This window comes from Cebidichthys violaceus, unplaced genomic scaffold (genome assembly GCF_023349555.1).
Source record: "Cebidichthys violaceus isolate CVI_PGR_0920_01 unplaced genomic scaffold, fCebVio1.0.p SCAF_22, whole genome shotgun sequence".
In the NCBI taxonomy this organism is placed as follows: domain Eukaryota; kingdom Metazoa; phylum Chordata; class Actinopteri; order Perciformes; family Stichaeidae; genus Cebidichthys; species Cebidichthys violaceus.
The window spans coordinates 6916390-6925663 of record NW_027176395.1 but is presented as its reverse complement, the minus strand read 5'-3'; the positions used below and the strand labels follow the sequence as shown (position 1 = coordinate 6925663).

The window sequence follows — 9274 nt, the reverse complement described above, 5'->3', positions numbered from 1 at the left end:
AGAACCTGTTGAAAGGTTTACCACAAAAATGACTTCATCATCAAAGAGCCGGGACATGACAGGTCCTTCCAAAGATAACTACGCAGCCGTGCATTGGGCAGGCGAGCGAGTGAGTCAGCGTAAGGAGATCACAAATATTTAGATATAAATTAAGAAACCTTGCTAATTCTCCTTGTGGATTTGTGTTTGTAAATGAGTGGCACATTGGCAGGAGACGATGGCCTCTGGTTACACATTTTTAAATCAAATCCTAATTTAGATGGGCTCCTGTTAAACACTGTTGTACCAGAAAAAGCCTTCTAATTTTGTCTTAAATCTCAAGCAAAATGTCTCATGTAACTTATTCAAACTATATTTTTGCCTTACTGGCAATTCAAATCAGTAATTACACTTTTTATGGCTGAGACATACAATCAGACACATTATATATTCACATTGCAAATTTGGAATACAAAAAAGATGGTAAACAAATTGAAAATGTCAACATTGTAAACACAAATTAGATTTTGAAGACCAACCATACTTACACACTTAACCGACTTCCTGCTCCCTTACAGTGCAGTCGCTTTGCTGCTTGCTCCTGCCTCTGCTTACATTTTCTTGCTTTTCTTCTTGTTTTTCTTCAATTTTTTTTTCAAATTGTCAGATATATTACATATATCACTCTTCTACGTTTGAGTGGAGACAAATCCAGAAAGTCGTCGATATGGGTTGTTAGCTAATGCTAACTAGCAGCTAAGCTAAAGCTGAGTAGCAGCAAGATGCCTCCCTTCTCCATGGACGACTACCACAAACTCCTGCAGAAGATTGCAGTCTTGGAAATAAAAATCCACTGACTGGAAGTAAAAGTGGAGGTAAATGGACTGTGTGGGAATGATACCACTTTACCATGGACTCAAAACATTGGACAAACGCAAGCGAAGACAGCTAACTAGCACCACCAGGCCTACCAAGAAACAGGAGGAGAGAGCAGATAATGTATCTTCAAATGGTAGTCCTCCCTGGAACTCTCTCGGTGCAAAGCCGAAGAGAAAATCATACCCTCAGGATGTGGGAGGCAACAGGGCCCAGCACCCTGAGATTTGTGATGGGACTGGCTGGCCTGCACTAGCACACAGGTAGAACTCCTCCTCAACCCCTGCACTCAGACGGACAAAGCCAAAATACAGTTAAGAAAAATAAAACCAGCAAAAAAACTCCACAACCAAGCCTACAACTTCAAAACAGATTTGCTCCATTGTCGCAGGATCCTAAATCTCCATCTGATGACCTGGATAAGCAGCTATCTTCTCAAAGCAGGGTAAGAACTGAGAGTAAATGTGAGAGTAAAAGGCCGCTGGGAAAGCTAATGACTGGGCCGTAGACTCTGATTGTTGGTGACTATGCTGTAAAAGATGTCAGAACGATGTGCAGCAAGAATACCAAAATACTCTGCTTTCCGAAAGATACGGTCTCTAACATTAGAGACAAAATCCTGGACATTGTGGCTGACCATCCCACGGTGAAAAACATCATCGTGCATACAGGAAGCTGTGATATTGTGAAACAATAGTCTGAAGTTCTGAAGCGAGACTTTATTGATCTATTAAACACAGTCAGCTCTGTCGAGGCTGAGGTGTTTATCAGTGGCCCTCTTCCACCAGTCAGAGCAGGAGATGAAGGATTCAGCAGGCTGTTTGCACTGAACAAATGGCTGTCAACTGCATGTACTGACCATTCAGTACATTTTATCAACAATTGATACCTTTTCTGGGAGCGCAGACATCTTTTTAAGGCACATGGAGTTTGCCTGAACAAGTCAGGGGTAAAACTGTTTACCTCTAACCTATTATTCTTCCTGCGTCACCCGTCTGTTCCCACTGCCAAGGACAAGAGACAAGAGGAATCTAAACAAGAGATAACCACACAGCATCGCCGTAGAGACCTTACAGGAAGGATGCCCCCGCCTAACGAGAGCCAAGAGGAGGAGTCTCCAACCTGATCATCAGGGACCACCTCTGATCTCCCACTTTCCCCACCCTTCCAAGAGGAGGAGTCTTTACCTCCCTCCCCAGCATCTATTTCCACCCCCCAGACTCCATCCAGGTCCCCCTCCTCTCTACTCAGACTCTCCCCATCCTTCCCCCACCTGGAGTTTACTGACCACATGAAAGAGCTGGTCATTGCTGGAACCAAACACACTCCTCGCCCCACTCCTCGACGTACAGTTCCAGCCCCACCCCCGCAGCTGACTCTAAGTCCAGTTTTGACACAATCAGCGAAGGTAAAGCACCGTGCCCCTCTCCCACCTCCACTACTGTCTCCCCTACATGATAAAGGCAATAATTGATATCTTCTGGGTCCAGGCTACAAGGCTAATGACACCAATGATTCTCTCCAGGAAAAGTCGGGACGCTATATGCAGCTAGCCTTCTCAATTCCTGTTCTGATAGTTTATAGAAAAAGACAGGTGAGACTGCAAGGAAACAATAGTAAACCTGCAAACTTATCAAACTTAACATTCATTCCTTGTCAGCCTGTCCAAATAAATTGGGCAAAGCTTTAACCACATTAAACTTAGCTTTATTAAATGTCAGGTCTCTGTCAGGAAAAATGTTTTTAATAAATGATTTTATTGTTAGGCACAAACTGGACATTTTGTTTTTAACTGAAACATGGCTAAACCAAGATAACAGGGCAGCTGTTCTTAATCAACACCTCACAACTTCAGTTTCATGAGTGAAACAAGAGCGCATAAGAAAGGAGGTGGAGTTGCTATTTTATTTAATAAATCTTTTCAATGCAAGCAGATGTCCTTTGGTCCTTTTACTTCTTTTGAATATGTGGCTCTGAATTCCGCTCAAGCTCTATTCCTAAACATTTACAGACCACCTAAATACTGTGCAACCTTCTTTGATGAGTCTACTGAACAACTTCTTGGCTGTAAATAACAGTTTTGATGTCTTCCAGTCAGGCTTTCGACAGCACCACAGTACTGAAACTGTTCTTGTTAAGGTTTTCAACGACATCCACTTAAACAAAGACAATGGCAGAATTTCAGTCTTAGTATTACTAGATCGCAGTGCTGCATTCGACACGGTCGACCATGATATACTACTAGAAAGACTAAAGATCTGGGTGGGACTCTCTGGCACAGCACTTAACTGGTTTGAATCCTACTTGAAGGACCGAGAATACTTTGTGTCTGTAGTTAATTACACATCAGAGCTGATGAAAATGACATGTGGTGTTCCCCAAGGTTCAATACTGTGGCCTCTTCTGTTCAACATCTAAATGCTTCCACTAGCTCAGATTATGGAAAACAACAAAGTGTGTTATCATAATTATGCAGACGACACACAAATCTACATAACTATATCACCAGGGGACTATAATCCCATACAAGGGCTGGGTAAATGCATTGAACAAATCAACAACTGGATGTGCCAGAATTTTCTTCAATTAAACAAAGATAAAACGGAAGTAATTCTTTTTGGTACCAAGGAGGAACGATTGAAAGTCAGCGCTCAGCTTTAATCACTGATGTTAAAAACCACAAACAAAGCCAGAAACCTAGGTGTAGTTATGGATTCAGATCTCAACCTGAACAGCCATATCAAGACAATCACAAAATCAGCCTACTATCACCTGAAGAACATATCAAGGATCAGAGGACTTATGTCTCAACAGGATTTGGAAAAACTTTTCCATGCATTTATCTTCAGTAGACTGGACTACTGTAACGGTGTGTTCACAGGTCTCTGTAAAAAGTAAATCAGAAAGCTGCAGCTGATTCAGAACGCTGCAGCTCGAGTCCTCACTAAGACCAAGAAAGTAGATCACATCGCTCCAGTTCTGAGGTCTTTGCACTGGCTTCCTGTCCAACAAAGAATTGACTTTAAAATCCTGCTGTTAGTTTATAAAGCACTGAATGGTTTAGGGCCAAAATACATCTCTGATCTGCTGCTACCTTATGAACCATCCCAGAAAGTAGACTGGGACCGGTCTACTTTCTGTTCCCAGAGTCAGAACTAAACATGGAGAAGCAGGGTTCAGTTTTTCTGCACCACACATCTGGAACAAAGTGCCAGAAAGTTGCAGGTCTGCTGAGACCCTCATCTCCTTTAAATCAAGACTGAAGACTTTTCTGTTTGCTGCTGCCTTTTATTGAACCAGATTCAAGGATATTAATCAATTTCTGCATTTTACTACTACTGTATTTTATTTCTTAAACTGCACTGCAACTATTTTTTTTTTTTTTAGCTATTTAGTGTTTTAATGACTGTTTTTAATGTTTCAATGAATGTTCTTAATTGTTTTTAAATCAAATTTGTTGTTGAAATGTGCTATACAAATATACTTGCCTTGCCTTGCCTTACCCTAATGTGGTTGCCCAACGCAACTAAAATAGACAGTTTGGCTACATTTTCCCTTTAAGAATGAAAAATAAAATATAAAAACAAGACTGGTGCAGTTCTCTGAATATAATATATGCCATGTGGGATCATGGCAACAATATTCTGTAAAAATGAATGGCAATAAACAGGTTTTGTACAAAGACATGCACTATGGGTTATATTTATTTCCTGAGCAAAAGTTGTGCGAAAATGGAACTGACTGTTGTGGTACTTACATTTAAAGGCTTCTGCTTGTTCCACTGTGGCTTTGATTGCGCCTCGTTATTATGTCGCTATGGGCAGAAGCATCCGGCAAACGACTTCATGTAGAAACATAACAGGCTGCATTGTTTTCACTGTCTCAACTATTACAACCTAAATGTTTCGCTCTCTGTCTTTCTCACTGTTTCAATCTACTTGCCTTTGTCCCTCTGTATTTGTAAAATAAAACCAGCTTCTCCTAGATTTAAAAAGGGGCAATGGATGATCCAAAAATACTAGTAAACATGAACAGCTCTCTGTTTTAGGGATTACATAGCTGACACTGGGGGGATGTTCTGAGTATTTGGGTACATTTTCTTTTTCACAACTGTTGTGTTTCGATGAAGAACTTCCAAAGGACGTCTTGGATCAAAAGTTATAATAAAGCGTATTTAATAAAGTAAACAAAAGCGTTGTGAATGGAGAGTACAAAAATCTCAGCTGAGGATACGCCAGCTTCCGCAATCCACAGGCTGCTGCTGAGCAGTTAGACTGTCTCTTGCTCCACCTGCGAATCTTGAACAAAAGTACAAATACGGGTATATATACACAAACTGAAAAGGTGCGATTTCATCCCATTGGAGCTCTTCTTGATGATAGGATAAAGTTGGTGCGGTTGGCAGTGTCCACGCCCCTGGGCACGTGACGTCTTCGGTGCGTTCAATGTAACTGGATATTTGGAGTTTTCCCTTAAACCATATGGCGGTACCATCAAGTATTACACTGCATGCATTTCTTTATTAATTACATAGTTTTAAATTCCTGGTACAATGGAGTATTATACTGAATGCATTTCTTTATTAATTACAGTTTCAAAATCATAGCGGTACACTGGTATTACACTGAATGCATTTTATTAATAGTAAGATTAATGAACCGGGTTACAATTTTGTTTAGAAAATCCAACACAACTCAGAACAGTACAACAGCATAACGCTCATTTGGGTAGGAAAAACTAAATCCGCCTCCCATTCATTGTCTATGGAGAAACTCAAGACTTTATACCTGATCACCAGTTTTTTTTTTTTTGCTTTCTCTCTGATTAAACTTTTCTAGTATACCATATTGTGGGAGAAGTATAGATAAACAAAAGCAAGACAAGCTAACAAATGCCACAGTGAAGTGGATATCTACAAACTGCAGGCGATTAGTATTGTGGAAGATGTCGGTCTGAGGAACGTTCTTAGGACCACAACGAATGAGACGCACCATCACAAGAAGAATACACGAGTTGTATGAAAAGGAGAGGACTACAAAAGCGACGGCGTTACAACGTGCACCAACTGTTGCTCTCACTGGAGACTACTGGACATCGCTGCAAGAAATATGATAGCTGCTGCGACACATCTGCCTTTTGAACACGCCCCCTGCATTGCGCACAGTCTCCAGCGTTCTGTCAGTTTGTAAAGGGAATACTGCTGTTAAAAAGCACCTTATTTGTTTAAAATGTTTGCAAACCAAATGTTATTGGACATTTGTTCATATAGCAGTACTTTTAAAATAAAAGTGCGCAATACACTACTTTTTAATTCATTATTGAATTTTGCGCAAAATAATGCGATTAATCGCAGAAAATAATGTGATTAATTGCGATTAAAAAATGTAATCATTGCCCAGCACTAGTGATTACATTTCCCCTGCTGCAGTGATAAACCAGGTTCAGCTACTTGGGAGCTTCACACATTTGCTCTAAATCCGAACACCTTGACATACGTATTGCAGGAGCCCAAACACACAATTTGTAGCGTTGGTGCTTTACTTTCCCAAAGCCTCAGTAAGCCCATTTCAATCCACCTGGTTTTAAACACATTTTCAATTCGCACATTTAAGAGCTGAGCTTCTTGGAAAAGGGGAGGAGTTAGCAGAGGGGTATTCAGTTGGTTGCGATCTGCAACCTCACCACTGGATGCCACTAAACCCTACATACGGGCCCTTTAACTAATTTCTGAGGCATTAAGGTTCTTCCTCAATAGAACCCATGCTGTAGATTGTGCAAGGTGACAGGCGGCTTCACCCTATTCGAGCATGTGACTTGGAGATATACAGTATTTAAAGCAGTGTCCCGGGTGTTCACAAAGACTGAAACTACAGCTCCTCTAAAGGAGAAAAAACACTTGACCTAAATCTCAATGTAAAGTAAATGTGTCACGAGTTTAAAAAAGAACAAGCTGTTAAAAATTGATCACCGGAGTCCTTTAAATAGCACAATACTTATGAATGAGCTGACACAGTTCTAATCCTGCAGGGAGCTACACAGAGGGGTTTCAGATTAAGATGGTGGCGCTGATGTGCTGCGCTTGTCCTGTATTTCAACGTGACGGATACTCTGTAAGTGGTTAATATGAGATACTTCATTAGCTATGTACAGGAGATACATTTACCGCCGACGCACAGCGCGACACCCTGCATATTTATCAGCACGAGGCTCCGGGGCCTTCGACGCTGTCGCCTCACCTGCGGAGGAGACGCAGCCGGGCAAAATGTGCTTTCACATGATTTAATGAAGCATATGAAGTTGCGTACAGAGGCTGCATTCGTCTTGGCTTTTAGACCTTGGATTTAGGTGTCCAAGGAGACGGGGGGGGGGGGGGGGGGTCCAGCGAGACGTCTGCTCTCAGAAATAGCGAGCTCTCATTTCCATAGATGATTCTTTGTGCGGTAATGGATTTGGTGGGAGCTGATAGCGACAGCGGAGGAAGATTATTTCTGCTGTGCGGTAGATTTGGCTCACTCCACGACTTGTTTTTCACAGTGAAACCCACACATGCACACCAGAATGAAGAGGTCAATGATCTGTCAGTGCGGGAGAGACAACATAAAGCACGTCTCACACACTGGTCAGGCAGTTATGCACACGAGGAATAAACCGGGGGAATTCCTCCTCTCTTTGTTTTCTGTAGATTTACACTCACTAATCAAAACAAATAAGGATGGCATCCTTCATGCTGACAGCACATAGCACCCAAGAGGGTTGAGTCATTTGATCTGGATGGCTGGCTGCCCCCCCCCCCCCCGCTGCTGCCTGTTGCGTGCAGCGAGGGGCTCACAAATCCCGTTGTATTAACACTGGCTTGGCTGAGAGAGCAGAATCCACTATCGACCGGGCTTTATAGTGGCCTCCTTGGACACATGACACATGTCTGCAGGGAGGAAACAGTGTATGTGCCGGTGACTGGAGATGCATCAACTGTGCTATGATACAGCGTTTTTAAAGCTTGCATCATATAAGTGAATGTCTGAATATGCAGTAAACATGGTGAACAGACAACTAAAGGCAACCTTTTAATGGTTTTGACTGCCATTGTTGCCCCCCCGTCAGTGGATGATGACGGGCGCACCAAAGAACGGCAGCAGACACCTTGAATATAGTTCAAACAAATGTTTTATTGGGGGTGTCTGTTTTCTACGTTACTCTTCGCTTGCTGTTCTTCTTCTGCGAAACTTTGCAAGCGTACAAACTAGACAACAATACTAAAATAACCATGCGGTCATATTTGCCAACGGGTTAGCTTGTTAGGCTAATGCTAATAACGGCCCTATCAACAGTTTTCTATCAAACGACTTACAATCTAATACTCGCCTTAGCTAACAAGCGTAACAGTTGCTCTAAACAATGTGTGCCTTTAAAATTCGAAATCTCACCTTGAATATAGTTCAAACAAATGTTTTATTGAGGGTGTCTGTTTTCTATGTTACTCTTCGCTTGCTGTTCTTCTTCTGCGAAACTTTGCAAGGAAGCGTGAATACCATGCACAGACAACCCCCCTAGTGGTGAGCTGGCGACACCTGCTGGCCGTTTTAACTATAACACACATTACAATAATCTACAATTAGTTAGTCAAAAATCCATTTATCTCACACTCTCCCCCACTTGAACAAATGTCGTCTCGACATTTAACGACACTGGTAACCTTTTGTGTTTGTTTTTACCCCTACATACATAGAATGGTATTACAATGATTGGGCAACATGTTCTTTAACATAAAGGGTATGACATTTTTTTCTTTGGCACCATAACCACCGTGCACTGCGATCATGACTGCCCCTGACTTTGTCACTTTACATACCCATTACCCCCATTCCACATTACTACCATTCTATTAGTCCTTGTACCTGGGTGGGTTTCTCTCTCTGACAGTCCTCATACCCACTTCATACTCAAACGCTCTGACACACTTCGGCCAACAGATTGTGTGCTCTGCTCTTCCCAGGCCAACAGCCACTGTATGTATAGTTTCAAATGGTAGGAGTCTCTTTCTCTCAGTCAATGAACTTTATCAGTTTATTTCCACTACCAAGGCCGCCAGTAGCTGTTCACAACTATTTCTCTGGTGGACACTGTTCTCTGTGTGAAAGTAAGCTGACCAAGTTTGTCGTATGTCAGTGTCTGTGGTCGTCTCCTTTCTCTTTTGGGATATCCAGCTATCTGTTCTGTTTCCTCCAGCATCTCAATGTTAGAGTCCACACTTTCTCCTGGATTCCCAATGTCATCCTTGTTGTCCATAACATCCAGTTCTGCCCTGTCAGCAGCTGGGTTTTCATCCTGTTCCTCATGAGCTCCATGGAGTGAGTGGTGTCTGTCTGACACATCAGATGTGTCCTGAGGATAGAATTCCGGTGCTGTCGGATTCAGTGCA

General features: G+C 42.1%; 1 pseudogene; it reads left to right on the top strand.

Annotated features, from left to right (window-relative positions):
* Nucleotides 1-3273: 3273 nt before the first annotated feature.
* LOC137877955 (uncharacterized) lies at nt 3274-4150 on the top strand (annotated as a pseudogene).
* The last annotated feature ends 5124 nt before the right edge of the window (nt 4151-9274 follow it).